Source organism: Aquarana catesbeiana, linkage group LG02 (assembly GCF_042186555.1).
Source record: "Aquarana catesbeiana isolate 2022-GZ linkage group LG02, ASM4218655v1, whole genome shotgun sequence".
Taxonomy (NCBI): domain Eukaryota; kingdom Metazoa; phylum Chordata; class Amphibia; order Anura; family Ranidae; genus Aquarana; species Aquarana catesbeiana.
Genome location: NC_133325.1, coordinates 242,565 through 257,328, shown reverse-complemented (window position 1 = coordinate 257,328; position 14,764 = coordinate 242,565).

The window sequence follows — 14,764 nt, the reverse complement described above, 5'->3', positions numbered from 1 at the left end:
TCCAGCTCCACTTACACCAAGCTCCACAGCTTCAAACTGAGCATGCTCAGACTGAGTCCTACAACAAGTTAAATAGGCACCTGTGAGCAATTAACCACACCCCTTAATTGATAGACTGATGAAACAAGAAAAAAAAAAAAAAGCTATTTAAAAAGTGACAGCAAAAGGCAAGTTAAAAACTAAAAGGAAAAGTCCCCAAAATGCAACCCAGCAAACACCAACAGACAGCAAACATACACCAACAGACAGCAAACACCAACAGACAGCAAGACTTGTATACTCTAACACTTGTTTTTAACTCCCACTTAATCCAGCTCCACTTACACCAAGCTCCACAGCTTCAAACTGAGCACGCTCAGACTGAGTCCTACAACAAGTTAAATAGGCACCTGTGAGCAATTAACCACACCCCTTAATTGATAGACTGATGAAACAAGAAAAAAAAAAAAGCTATTTAAAAAGTGACAGCAAAAGGCAAATTAAAAACTAAAAGGAAAAGTCCCCAAAATGCAACCCAGCAAACACCAACAGACAGCAAACACACACCAACAGACAGCAAACACCAACAGACAGCAAGACTTGTATACTCTAACACTTGTTTTTAACTCCCACTTAATCCAGCTCCACTTACACCAAGCTCCACAGCTTCAAACTGAGCATGCTCAGACTGAGTCCTACAACACGTTAAATAGGCACCTGTGAGCAATTAACCACACCCCTTAATTGATAGACTGATGAAACAAGAAAAAAAAAAAAAAAAAGCTATTTAAAAAGTGACAGCAAAAGGCAAATTAAAAACTAAAAGGAAAAGTCCCCAAAATGCAACCCAGCAAACACCAACAGACAGCAAACACACACCAACAGACAGCAAACACCAACAGACAGCAAGACTTGTATACTCTAACACTTGTTTTTAACTCCCACTTAATCCAGCTCCACTTACACCAAGCTCCACAGATTCAAACTGAGCACGCTCAGACTGAGTCCTACAATAAGTTAAATAGGCACCTGTGAGCAATTAACCACACCCCTTAATTGATAGACTGATGAAACAAGAAAAAAAAAAAAAAAAAGCTATTTAAAAAGTGACAGCAAAAGGCAAATTAAAAACTAAAAGGAAAAGTCCCCAAAATGCAACCCAGCAAACACCAACAGACAGCAAACACACACCAACAGACAGCAAACACCAACAGACAGCAAGACTTGTATACTCTAACACTTGTTTTTAACTCCCACTTAATCCAGCTCCACTTACACCAAGCTCCACAGCTTCAAACTGAGCATGCTCAGACTGAGTCCTACAACAAGTTAAATAGGCACCTGTGAGCAATTAACCACACCCCTTAATTGATAGACTGATGAAACAAGAAAAAAAAAAAAAGCTATTTAAAAAGTGACAGTTAAAGGCAAATTAAAAACTAAAAGCAAAAGTCCCCAAAATGCAACCCAGCAAACACCAACAGACAGCAAACACCAACAGACAGCAAGACTTGTATACTCTAACACTTGTTTTTAACTCCCACTTAATCCAGCCCCACTTACACCAAGCTCCACAGCTTCAAACTGAGCATGCTCAGACTGAGTCCTACAACAAGTTAAATAGGCACCTGTGAGCAATTAACCACACCCCTTAATTGATAGACTGATGAAACAAGAAAAAAAAAAAAAGCTATTTAAAAAGTGACAGCAAAAGGCAAATTAAAAACTAAAAGCAAAAGTCCCCAAAATGCAACCCAGCAAACACCAACAGACAGCAAACACACACCAACAGACAGCAAACACCAACAGACAGCAAGACTTGTATACTCTAACACTTGTTTTTAACTCCCACTTAATCCAGCTCCACTTACACCAAGCTCCACAGCTTCAAACTGAGCACGCTCAGACTGAGTCCTACAACAAGTTAAATAGGCACCTGTGAGCAATTAACCACACCCCTTAATTGATAGACTGATGAAACAAGAAAAAAAAAAAAGCTATTTAAAAAGTGACAGCAAAAGGCAAATTAAAAACTAAAAGGAAAAGTCCCCAAAATGCAACCCAGCAAACACCAACAGACAGCAAACACACACCAACAGACAGCAAACACCAACAGACAGCAAGACTTGTATACTCTAACACTTGTTTTTAACTCCCACTTAATCCAGCTCCACTTACACCAAGCTCCACAGCTTCAAACTGAGCACGCTCAGACTGAGTCCTACAACAAGTTAAATAGGCACCTGTGAGCAATTAACCACACCCCTTAATTGATAGACTGATGAAACAAGAAAAAAAAAAAAAAAGCTATTTAAAAAGTGACAGCAAAAGGCAAATTAAAAACTAAAAGGAAAAGTCCCCAAAATGCAACCCAGCAAACACCAACAGACAGCAAACACACACCAACAGACAGCAAACACCAACAGACAGCAAGACTTGTATACTCTAACACTTGTTTTTAACTCCCACTTAATCCAGCTCCACTTACACCAAGCTCCACAGCTTCAAACTGAGCATGCTCAGACTGAGTCCTACAACATGTTAAATAGGCACCTGTGAGCAATTAACCACACCCCTTAATTGATAGACTGATGAAACAAGAAAAAAAAAAAAAAAAAAAAAAGCTATTTAAAAAGTGACAGCAAAAGGCAAATTAAAAACTAAAAGGAAAAGTCCCCAAAATGCAACCCAGCAAACACCAACAGACAGCAAACACACACCAACTGACAGCAAACACCAACAGACAGCAAGACTTGTATACTCTAACACTTGTTTTTAACTCCCACTTAATCCAGCTCCACTTACACCAAGCTCCACAGCTTCAAACTGAGCATGCTCAGACTGAGTCCTACAACAAGTTAAATAGGCACCTGTGAGCAATTAACCACACCCCTTAATTGATAGACTGATGAAACAAGAAAAAAAAAAAAGCTATTTAAAAAGTGACAGCAAATGGCAAATTAAAAACTAAAAGCAAAAGTCCCCAAAATGCAACCCAGCAAACACCAACAGACAGCAAACACCAACAGACAGCAAGACTTGTATACTCTAACACTTGTTTTTAACTCCCACTTAATCCAGCTCCACTTACACCAAGCTCCACAGCTTCAAACTGAGCACGCTCAGACTGAGTCCTACAACAAGTTAAATAGGCACCTGTGAGCAATTAACCACACCCCTTAATTGATAGACTGATGAAACAAGAAAAAAAAAAAAGCTATTTAAAAAGTGACAGCAAAAGGCAAATTAAAAACTAAAAGGAAAAGTCCCCAAAATGCAACCCAGCAAACACCAACAGACAGCAAACACACACCAACAGACAGCAAACACCAACAGACAGCAAGACTTGTATACTCTAACACTTGTTTTTTACTCCCACTTAATCCAGCTCCACTTACACCAAGCTCCACAGCTTCAAACTGAGCATGCTCAGACTGAGTCCTACAACAAGTTAAATAGGCACCTGTGAGCAATTAACCACACCCCTTAATTGATAGACTGATGAAACAAGAAAAAAAAAAAAGCTATTTAAAAAGTGACAGCAAAAGGCAAATTAAAAACTAAAAGCAAAAGTCCCCAAAATGCAACCCAGCAAACACCAACAGACAGCAAACACACACCAACAGACAGCAAACACCAACAGACAGCAAGACTTGTATACTCTAACACTTGTTTTTAACTCCCACTTAATCCAGCTCCACTTACACCAAGCTCCACAGCTTCAAACTGAGCACGCTCAGACTGAGTCCTACAACAAGTTAAATAGGCACCTGTGAGCAATTAACCACACCCCTTAATTGATAGACTGATGAAACAAGAAAAAAAAAAAAAGCTATTTAAAAAGTGACAGCAAAAGGCAAATTAAAAACTAAAAGGAAAAGTCCCCAAAATGCAACCCAGCAAACACCAACAGACAGCAAACACACACCAACAGACAGCAAACACCAACAGACAGCAAGACTTGTATACTCTAACACTTGTTTTTAACTCCCACTTAATCCAGCTCCACTTACACCAAGCTCCACAGCTTCAAACTGAGCACGCTCAGACTGAGTCCTACAACAAGTTAAATAGGCACCTGTGAGCAATTAACCACACCCCTTAATTGATAGACTGATGAAACAAGAAAAAAAAAAAAAAAGCTATTTAAAAAGTGACAGCAAAAGGCAAATTAAAAACTAAAAGGAAAAGTCCCCAAAATGCAACCCAGCAAACACCAACAGACAGCAAACACACACCAACAGACAGCAAACACCAACAGACAGCAAGACTTGTATACTCTAACACTTGTTTTTAACTCCCACTTAATCCAGCTCCACTTACACCAAGCTCCACAGCTTCAAACTGAGCATGCTCAGACTGAGTCCTACAACATGTTAAATAGGCACCTGTGAGCAATTAACCACACCCCTTAATTGATAGACTGATGAAACAAGAAAAAAAAAAAAAAAAAAAAAAGCTATTTAAAAAGTGACAGCAAAAGGCAAATTAAAAACTAAAAGGAAAAGTCCCCAAAATGCAACCCAGCAAACACCAACAGACAGCAAACACACACCAACAGACAGCAAACACCAACAGACAGCAAGACTTGTATACTCTAACACTTGTTTTTAACTCCCACTTAATCCAGCTCCACTTACACCAAGCTCCACAGCTTCAAACTGAGCATGCTCAGACTGAGTCCTACAACAAGTTAAATAGGCACCTGTGAGCAATTAACCACACCCCTTAATTGATAGACTGATGAAACAAGAAAAAAAAAAAGCTATTTAAAAAGTGACAGCAAATGGCAAATTAAAAACTAAAAGCAAAAGTCCCCAAAATGCAACCCAGCAAACACCAACAGACAGCAAACACCAACAGACAGCAAGACTTGTATACTCTAACACTTGTTTTTAACTCCCACTTAATCCAGCTCCACTTACACCAAGCTCCACAGCTTCAAACTGAGCACGCTCAGACTGAGTCCTACAACAAGTTAAATAGGCACCTGTGAGCAATTAACCACACCCCTTAATTGATAGACTGATGAAACAAGAAAAAAAAAAAAAGCTATTTAAAAAGTGACAGCAAAAGGCAAATTAAAAACTAAAAGGAAAAGTCCCCAAAATGCAACCCAGCAAACACCAACAGACAGCAAACACACACCAACAGACAGCAAACACCAACAGACAGCAAGACTTGTATACTCTAACACTTGTTTTTTACTCCCACTTAATCCAGCTCCACTTACACCAAGCTCCACAGCTTCAAACTGAGCATGCTCAGACTGAGTCCTACAACAAGTTAAATAGGCACCTGTGAGCAATTAACCACACCCCTTAATTGATAGACTGATGAAACAAGAGAAAAAAAAAGCTATTTAAAAAGTGACAGCAAAAGGCAAATTAAAAACTAAAAATAAAAGTCCCCAAAATGCAACCCAGCAAACACCAACAGACAGCAAACACATTCCAACAGACAGCAAACACCAACAGACAGCAAGACTTGTATACTCTAACACTTGTTTTTAACTCCCACTTAATCCAGCTCCACTTACACCAAGCTCCACAGCTTCAAACTGAGCATGCTCAGACTGAGTCCTACAACAAGTTAAATAGGCACCTGTGAGCAATTAACCACACCCCTTAATTGATAGACTGATGAAACAAGAAAAAAAAAAAAAGCTATTTAAAAAGTGACAGCAAAAGGCAAATTAAAAACTAAAAGGAAAAGTCCCCAAAATGCAACCCAGCAAACACCAACAGACAGCAAACACACACCAACAGACAGCAAACACCAACAGACAGCAAGACTTGTATACTCTAACACTTGTTTTTTACTCCCACTTAATCCAGCTCCACTTACACCAAGCTCCACAGCTTCAAACTGAGCATGCTCAGACTGAGTCCTACAACAAGTTAAATAGGCACCTGTGAGCAATTAACCACACCCCTTAATTGATAGACTGATGAAACAAGAAAAAAAAAAAAGCTATTTAAAAAGTGACAGCAAAAGGCAAATTAAAAACTAAAAGCAAAAGTCCCCAAAATGCAACCCAGCAAACACCAACAGACAGCAAACACACACCAACAGACAGCAAACACCAACAGACAGCAAGACTTGTATACTCTAACACTTGTTTTTAACTCCCACTTAATCCAGCTCCACTTACACCAAGCTCCACAGCTTCAAACTGAGCATGCTCAGACTGAGTCCTACAACAAGTTAAATAGGCACCTGTGAGCAATTAACCACACCCCTTAATTGATAGACTGATGAAACAAGAGAAAAAAAAAGCTATTTAAAAAGTGACAGCAAAAGGCAAATTAAAAACTAAAAATAAAAGTCCCCAAAATGCAACCCAGCAAACACCAACAGACAGCAAACACATTCCAACAGACAGCAAACACCAACAGACAGCAAGACTTGTATACTCTAACACTTGTTTTTAACTCCCACTTAATCCAGCTCCACTTACACCAAGCTCCACAGCTTCAAACTGAGCACGCTCAGACTGAGTCCTACAACAAGTTAAATAGGCACCTGTGAGCAATTAACCACACCCCTTAATTGATAGACTGATGAAACAAGAAAAAAAAAAAAGCTATTTAAAAAGTGACAGCAAAAGGCAAATTAAAAACTAAAAGGAAAAGTCCCCAAAATGCAACCCAGCAAACACCAACAGACAGCAAACACACACCAACAGACAGCAAACACCAACAGACAGCAAGACTTGTATACTCTAACACTTGTTTTTAACTCCCACTTAATCCAGCTCCACTTACACCAAGCTCCACAGCTTCAAACTGAGCATGCTCAGACTGAGTCCTACAACAAGTTAAATAGGCACCTGTGAGCAATTAACCACACCCCTTAATTGATAGACTGATGAAACAAGAAAAAAAAAAAAAAAAAAGCTATTTAAAAAGTGACAGCAAAAGGCAAATTAAAAACTAAAAGGAAAAGTCCCCAAAATGCAACCCAGCAAACACCAACAGACAGCAAACACACACCAACAGACAGCAAACACCAACAGACAGCAAGACTTGTATACTCTAACACTTGTTTTTAACTCCCACTTAATCCAGCTCCACTTACACCAAGCTCCACAGCTTCAAACTGAGCACGCTCAGACTGAGTCCTACAACAAGTTAAATAGGCACCTGTGAGCAATTAACCACACCCCTTAATTGATAGACTGATGAAACAAGAAAAAAAAAAAAGCTATTTAAAAAGTGACAGCAAAAGGCAAATTAAAAACTAAAAGGAAAAGTCCCCAAAATGCAACCCAGCAAACACCAACAGACAGCAAACACACACCAACAGACAGCAAACACCAACAGACAGCAAGACTTGTATACTCTAACACTTGTTTTTAACTCCCACTTAATCCAGCTCCACTTACACCAAGCTCCACAGCTTCAAACTGAGCATGCTCAGACTGAGTCCTACAACAAGTTAAATAGGCACCTGTGAGCAATTAACCACACCCCTTAATTGATAGACTGATGAAACAAGAAAAAAAAAAAAGCTATTTAAAAAGTGACAGCAAAAGGCAAATTAAAAACTAAAAGGAAAAGTCCCCAAAATGCAACCCAGCAAACACCAACAGACAGCAAACACACACCAACAGACAGCAAACACCAACAGACAGCAAGACTTGTATACTCTAACACTTGTTTTTAACTCCCACTTAATCCAGCTCCACTTACACCAAGCTCCACAGCTTCAAACTGAGCACGCTCAGACTGAGTCCTACAACAAGTTAAATAGGCACCTGTGAGCAATTAACCACACCCCTTAATTGATAGACTGATGAAACAAGAGAAAAAAAAAAAAAAGCTATTTAAAAAGTGACAGCAAAAGGCAAATTAAAACTAAAAGGAAAAGTCCCCAAAATGCAACCCAGCAAACACCAACAGACAGCAAACACACACCAACAGACAGCAAACACCAACAGACAGCAAGACTTGTATACTCTAACACTTGTTTTTAATTCCCACTTAATCCAGCTCCACTTACACCAAGCTCCACAGCTTCAAACTGAGCATGCTCAGACTGAGTCCTACAACAAGTTAAATAGGCACCTGTAATCAATTAACCACACCCCTTAATTGATAGACTGATGAAACAAGAAAAAAAAAAAAAAGCTATTTAAAAAGTGACAGCAAAAGGCAAATTAAAAACTAAAAGGAAAAGTCCCCAAAATGCAACCCAGCAAACACCAACAGACAGCAAACACACACCAACAGACAGCAAACACCAACAGACAGCAAGACTTGTATACTCTAACACTTGTTTTTAACTCCCACTTAATCCAGCTCCACTTACACCAAGCTCCACAGCTTCAAACTGAGCACGCTCAGACTGAGTCCTACAACAAGTTAAATAGGCACCTGTGAGCAATTAACCACACCCCTTAATTGATAGACTGATGAAACAAGAAAAAAAAAAAAAAAGCTATTTAAAAAGTGACAGCAAAAGGCAAATTAAAAACTAAAAGGAAAAGTCCCCAAAATGCAACCCAGCAAACACCAACAGACAGCAAACACACACCAACAGACAGCAAACACCAACAGACAGCAAGACTTGTATACTCTAACACTTGTTTTTAACTCCCACTTAATCCAGCTCCACTTACACCAAGCTCCACAGCTTCAAACTGAGCATGCTCAGACTGAGTCCTACAACAAGTTAAATAGGCACCTGTAAGCAATTAACCACACCCCTTAATTGATAGACTGATGAAACAAGAAAAAAAAAAAAAAGCTATTTAAAAAGTGACAGCAAAAGGCAAATTAAAAACTAAAAGGAAAAGTCCCCAAAATGCAACCCAGCAAACACCAACAGACAGCAAACACACACCAACAGACAGCAAACACCAACAGACAGCAAGACTTGTATACTCTAACACTTGTTTTTAACTCCCACTTAATCCAGCTCCACTTACACCAAGCTCCACAGCTTCAAACTGAGCATGCTCAGACTGAGTCCTACAACAAGTTAAATAGGCACCTGTGAGCAATTAACCACACCCCTTAATTGATAGACTGATGAAACAAGAAAAAAAAAAAAAAGCTATTTAAAAAGTGACAGCAAAAGGCAAGTTAAAAACTAAAAGGAAAAGTCCCCAAAATGCAACCCAGCAAACACCAACAGACAGCAAACATACACCAACAGACAGCAAACACCAACAGACAGCAAGACTTGTATACTCTAACACTTGTTTTTAACTCCCACTTAATCCAGCTCCACTTACACCAAGCTCCACAGCTTCAAACTGAGCACGCTCAGACTGAGTCCTACAACAAGTTAAATAGGCACCTGTGAGCAATTAACCACACCCCTTAATTGATAGACTGATGAAACAAGAAAAAAAAAAAAGCTATTTAAAAAGTGACAGCAAAAGGCAAATTAAAAACTAAAAGGAAAAGTCCCCAAAATGCAACCCAGCAAACACCAACAGACAGCAAACACACACCAACAGACAGCAAACACCAACAGACAGCAAGACTTGTATACTCTAACACTTGTTTTTAACTCCCACTTAATCCAGCTCCACTTACACCAAGCTCCACAGCTTCAAACTGAGCATGCTCAGACTGAGTCCTACAACACGTTAAATAGGCACCTGTGAGCAATTAACCACACCCCTTAATTGATAGACTGATGAAACAAGAAAAAAAAAAAAAAAAAGCTATTTAAAAAGTGACAGCAAAAGGCAAATTAAAAACTAAAAGGAAAAGTCCCCAAAATGCAACCCAGCAAACACCAACAGACAGCAAACACACACCAACAGACAGCAAACACCAACAGACAGCAAGACTTGTATACTCTAACACTTGTTTTTAACTCCCACTTAATCCAGCTCCACTTACACCAAGCTCCACAGATTCAAACTGAGCACGCTCAGACTGAGTCCTACAATAAGTTAAATAGGCACCTGTGAGCAATTAACCACACCCCTTAATTGATAGACTGATGAAACAAGAAAAAAAAAAAAAAAAAGCTATTTAAAAAGTGACAGCAAAAGGCAAATTAAAAACTAAAAGGAAAAGTCCCCAAAATGCAACCCAGCAAACACCAACAGACAGCAAACACACACCAACAGACAGCAAACACCAACAGACAGCAAGACTTGTATACTCTAACACTTGTTTTTAACTCCCACTTAATCCAGCTCCACTTACACCAAGCTCCACAGCTTCAAACTGAGCATGCTCAGACTGAGTCCTACAACAAGTTAAATAGGCACCTGTGAGCAATTAACCACACCCCTTAATTGATAGACTGATGAAACAAGAAAAAAAAAAAAAGCTATTTAAAAAGTGACAGTTAAAGGCAAATTAAAAACTAAAAGCAAAAGTCCCCAAAATGCAACCCAGCAAACACCAACAGACAGCAAACACCAACAGACAGCAAGACTTGTATACTCTAACACTTGTTTTTAACTCCCACTTAATCCAGCCCCACTTACACCAAGCTCCACAGCTTCAAACTGAGCATGCTCAGACTGAGTCCTACAACAAGTTAAATAGGCACCTGTGAGCAATTAACCACACCCCTTAATTGATAGACTGATGAAACAAGAAAAAAAAAAAAAGCTATTTAAAAAGTGACAGCAAAAGGCAAATTAAAAACTAAAAGCAAAAGTCCCCAAAATGCAACCCAGCAAACACCAACAGACAGCAAACACACACCAACAGACAGCAAACACCAACAGACAGCAAGACTTGTATACTCTAACACTTGTTTTTAACTCCCACTTAATCCAGCTCCACTTACACCAAGCTCCACAGCTTCAAACTGAGCACGCTCAGACTGAGTCCTACAACAAGTTAAATAGGCACCTGTGAGCAATTAACCACACCCCTTAATTGATAGACTGATGAAACAAGAAAAAAAAAAAAGCTATTTAAAAAGTGACAGCAAAAGGCAAATTAAAAACTAAAAGGAAAAGTCCCCAAAATGCAACCCAGCAAACACCAACAGACAGCAAACACACACCAACAGACAGCAAACACCAACAGACAGCAAGACTTGTATACTCTAACACTTGTTTTTAACTCCCACTTAATCCAGCTCCACTTACACCAAGCTCCACAGCTTCAAACTGAGCACGCTCAGACTGAGTCCTACAACAAGTTAAATAGGCACCTGTGAGCAATTAACCACACCCCTTAATTGATAGACTGATGAAACAAGAAAAAAAAAAAAAAAGCTATTTAAAAAGTGACAGCAAAAGGCAAATTAAAAACTAAAAGGAAAAGTCCCCAAAATGCAACCCAGCAAACACCAACAGACAGCAAACACACACCAACAGACAGCAAACACCAACAGACAGCAAGACTTGTATACTCTAACACTTGTTTTTAACTCCCACTTAATCCAGCTCCACTTACACCAAGCTCCACAGCTTCAAACTGAGCATGCTCAGACTGAGTCCTACAACATGTTAAATAGGCACCTGTGAGCAATTAACCACACCCCTTAATTGATAGACTGATGAAACAAGAAAAAAAAAAAAAAAAAAAAAAAGCTATTTAAAAAGTGACAGCAAAAGGCAAATTAAAAACTAAAAGGAAAAGTCCCCAAAATGCAACCCAGCAAACACCAACAGACAGCAAACACACACCAACTGACAGCAAACACCAACAGACAGCAAGACTTGTATACTCTAACACTTGTTTTTAACTCCCACTTAATCCAGCTCCACTTACACCAAGCTCCACAGCTTCAAACTGAGCATGCTCAGACTGAGTCCTACAACAAGTTAAATAGGCACCTGTGAGCAATTAACCACACCCCTTAATTGATAGACTGATGAAACAAGAAAAAAAAAAAAGCTATTTAAAAAGTGACAGCAAATGGCAAATTAAAAACTAAAAGCAAAAGTCCCCAAAATGCAACCCAGCAAACACCAACAGACAGCAAACACCAACAGACAGCAAGACTTGTATACTCTAACACTTGTTTTTAACTCCCACTTAATCCAGCTCCACTTACACCAAGCTCCACAGCTTCAAACTGAGCACGCTCAGACTGAGTCCTACAACAAGTTAAATAGGCACCTGTGAGCAATTAACCACACCCCTTAATTGATAGACTGATGAAACAAGAAAAAAAAAAAAAGCTATTTAAAAAGTGACAGCAAAAGGCAAATTAAAAACTAAAAGGAAAAGTCCCCAAAATGCAACCCAGCAAACACCAACAGACAGCAAACACACACCAACAGACAGCAAACACCAACAGACAGCAAGACTTGTATACTCTAACACTTGTTTTTTACTCCCACTTAATCCAGCTCCACTTACACCAAGCTCCACAGCTTCAAACTGAGCATGCTCAGACTGAGTCCTACAACAAGTTAAATAGGCACCTGTGAGCAATTAACCACACCCCTTAATTGATAGACTGATGAAACAAGAAAAAAAAAAAAGCTATTTAAAAAGTGACAGCAAAAGGCAAATTAAAAACTAAAAGCAAAAGTCCCCAAAATGCAACCCAGCAAACACCAACAGACAGCAAACACACACCAACAGACAGCAAACACCAACAGACAGCAAGACTTGTATACTCTAACACTTGTTTTTAACTCCCACTTAATCCAGCTCCACTTACACCAAGCTCCACAGCTTCAAACTGAGCACGCTCAGACTGAGTCCTACAACAAGTTAAATAGGCACCTGTGAGCAATTAACCACACCCCTTAATTGATAGACTGATGAAACAAGAAAAAAAAAAAAAGCTATTTAAAAAGTGACAGCAAAAGGCAAATTAAAAACTAAAAGGAAAAGTCCCCAAAATGCAACCCAGCAAACACCAACAGACAGCAAACACACACCAACAGACAGCAAACACCAACAGACAGCAAGACTTGTATACTCTAACACTTGTTTTTAACTCCCACTTAATCCAGCTCCACTTACACCAAGCTCCACAGCTTCAAACTGAGCACGCTCAGACTGAGTCCTACAACAAGTTAAATAGGCACCTGTGAGCAATTAACCACACCCCTTAATTGATAGACTGATGAAACAAGAAAAAAAAAAAAAAAGCTATTTAAAAAGTGACAGCAAAAGGCAAATTAAAAACTAAAAGGAAAAGTCCCCAAAATGCAACCCAGCAAACACCAACAGACAGCAAACACACACCAACAGACAGCAAACACCAACAGACAGCAAGACTTGTATACTCTAACACTTGTTTTTAACTCCCACTTAATCCAGCTCCACTTACACCAAGCTCCACAGCTTCAAACTGAGCATGCTCAGACTGAGTCCTACAACATGTTAAATAGGCACCTGTGAGCAATTAACCACACCCCTTAATTGATAGACTGATGAAACAAGAAAAAAAAAAAAAAAAAAAAAAGCTATTTAAAAAGTGACAGCAAAAGGCAAATTAAAAACTAAAAGGAAAAGTCCCCAAAATGCAACCCAGCAAACACCAACAGACAGCAAACACACACCAACAGACAGCAAACACCAACAGACAGCAAGACTTGTATACTCTAACACTTGTTTTTAACTCCCACTTAATCCAGCTCCACTTACACCAAGCTCCACAGCTTCAAACTGAGCATGCTCAGACTGAGTCCTACAACAAGTTAAATAGGCACCTGTGAGCAATTAACCACACCCCTTAATTGATAGACTGATGAAACAAGAAAAAAAAAAAGCTATTTAAAAAGTGACAGCAAATGGCAAATTAAAAACTAAAAGCAAAAGTCCCCAAAATGCAACCCAGCAAACACCAACAGACAGCAAACACCAACAGACAGCAAGACTTGTATACTCTAACACTTGTTTTTAACTCCCACTTAATCCAGCTCCACTTACACCAAGCTCCACAGCTTCAAACTGAGCACGCTCAGACTGAGTCCTACAACAAGTTAAATAGGCACCTGTGAGCAATTAACCACACCCCTTAATTGATAGACTGATGAAACAAGAAAAAAAAAAAAAGCTATTTAAAAAGTGACAGCAAAAGGCAAATTAAAAACTAAAAGGAAAAGTCCCCAAAATGCAACCCAGCAAACACCAACAGACAGCAAACACACACCAACAGACAGCAAACACCAACAGACAGCAAGACTTGTATACTCTAACACTTGTTTTTTACTCCCACTTAATCCAGCTCCACTTACACCAAGCTCCACAGCTTCAAACTGAGCATGCTCAGACTGAGTCCTACAACAAGTTAAATAGGCACCTGTGAGCAATTAACCACACCCCTTAATTGATAGACTGATGAAACAAGAGAAAAAAAAAGCTATTTAAAAAGTGACAGCAAAAGGCAAATTAAAAACTAAAAATAAAAGTCCCCAAAATGCAACCCAGCAAACACCAACAGACAGCAAACACATTCCAACAGACAGCAAACACCAACAGACAGCAAGACTTGTATACTCTAACACTTGTTTTTAACTCCCACTTAATCCAGCTCCACTTACACCAAGCTCCACAGCTTCAAACTGAGCATGCTCAGACTGAGTCCTACAACAAGTTAAATAGGCACCTGTGAGCAATTAACCACACCCCTTAATTGATAGACTGATGAAACAAGAAAAAAAAAAAAAGCTATTTAAAAAGTGACAGCAAAAGGCAAATTAAAAACTAAAAGGAAAAGTCCCCAAAATGCAACCCAGCAAACACCAACAGACAGCAAACACACACCAACAGACAGCAAACACCAACAGACAGCAAGACTTGTATACTCTAACACTTGTTTTTAACTCCCACTTAATCCAGCTCCACTTACACCAAGCTCCACAGCTTCAAACTGAGCACGCTCAGACTGA